The sequence below is a fragment of the Lucilia cuprina genome, chromosome 4, assembly GCF_022045245.1.
Source record: "Lucilia cuprina isolate Lc7/37 chromosome 4, ASM2204524v1, whole genome shotgun sequence".
Taxonomy (NCBI): domain Eukaryota; kingdom Metazoa; phylum Arthropoda; class Insecta; order Diptera; family Calliphoridae; genus Lucilia; species Lucilia cuprina.
Genome location: NC_060952.1, coordinates 11,506,970 through 11,508,523, shown reverse-complemented (window position 1 = coordinate 11,508,523; position 1,554 = coordinate 11,506,970). Strand labels below are relative to the sequence as shown.

At 28.2% G+C, this 1,554-nt stretch overlaps 1 protein-coding gene across 1 annotated transcript in view; it reads left to right on the top strand.

Annotated features, from left to right (window-relative positions):
- The window catches only part of LOC111690172 (RYamide receptor), an 87,872-nt gene that overhangs the window by 28,315 nt on the left and 58,003 nt on the right, over positions 1 to 1,554 (top strand). The gene's annotated exons all lie outside the window — the stretch shown is intronic.

Genomic DNA, 1,554 nt, shown 5'->3' with positions numbered 1-1,554 from the left:
AAGGTAAAGTTGAAAAAATTTGGTTTAATCGAAACACCTACACTCGCTTTAATACCAACACAAAGGTTCTTGTTTATTTTCGATGGCCTTTTCTCTTCATAAATAAAACCATAAATATGTTGTATGTGTGTAGTATCTGACAAAATAAAATTTGTACTGCCCAGCAATTCGACAAAGTGACAATGCATCCGAAAAAGTCAGCTGGTTGGCTCTCTTTTGACTTTCGTCACGGATATACCCTTTGTAAACGAGACTGAAGACAATCGTAGTAGTATTATAGTATATTTAACGTATTATGGCACAAGTTTGGTCTAAGTTTTATTAACATATCTTTAAAGTCTGGACTTCGCTCACATGGTTTACATAGACAGTCAGCCAATTGGAAAGACGGACAGATATGTCTAAATCGAATCTGTAATTCTGAGTCGATCGGAATACTTTGAGGTGGGTGTAGGACCAATATTTACGAGCATTTTAAACATCCCCAATATAGTGGTGTAGGGAAGTTAAAAACTTTAAATACATTTAAGAAATGCTTTTAAGCGAAGCATTTCTATAATTAAATGTTTTGCATATAATTTATGAAGAGGAAAAGAAACCGATTTTTAAATTTTGTATGGTTTTGTTATTGATTTTTATATAATTTTTTAAATATTGTTTGACTCTTTGAATACGGGCCTAAATTTTTTTGGTTTAACTTTTTTACAAAGTAAATTTTTAAGAGAACTATTCAAAAAGATAAGTTTTGCATATTTCTTAAATTCCTGTGAGACAGCGTCTATGTACATCGATTATGAAAAAAACTGTACGCAATTACATTTTTTATTTTCGCTTTAAATTTCACTTAACTGGTGTTCTTTGATCAGTTGGCGAAACTTTTCCTTAGAGTATTTTCCCTTTACTAACTGTAGCAAATGAAATTTTTCTACTTGAGGTGGCAATTGGCTACAAACATCTTACAACTATTAATATAACATTTTTTCCACATTTCTTACAATACTTCTTTTCTCTACTCTCTTACGTTTTAGTTTAAAATTTTGTAATTTATATTTATTAGTGCGCACAAAAAAGAAAATAAATATTGGAATAACAATTTTGTGGAATTGTTTTTTTTTATGGAGTTGTTAAAGATTCTCAAAAGGCTTAAAATTTAAGTAAAAATAAATGTTTGAAAATAATACACAATTTTATAAAGCTTTTATAGTTTAATAAAAATTTAAAACTTTAATTTTTAAATTTTATTGATAAGGTGATAACGAGAAGTTGGAGTTCATAAAACGGATTGCGTATGCATTTTGACTCGAAGCTTGTGAAAAAAAATGTAATGTGAATCTTTTGTGGATTGATTTTATTGATTAGGTGATAAAAAAGAAGATAAGTATATTTTTTGTACTTATTTATTTATTGTTGCTTAAAATGGTTATAATAAATGGTTAAGTTTTACTGGATTTTGAAATGTTTTATATTGCTTGTTTGTTGAAGCAACAAGAGAAATATTTATTGGCGGAAATTTTGTGGTTTACGGCAAAGGGAAATAAGAAATAAAAGCTACAA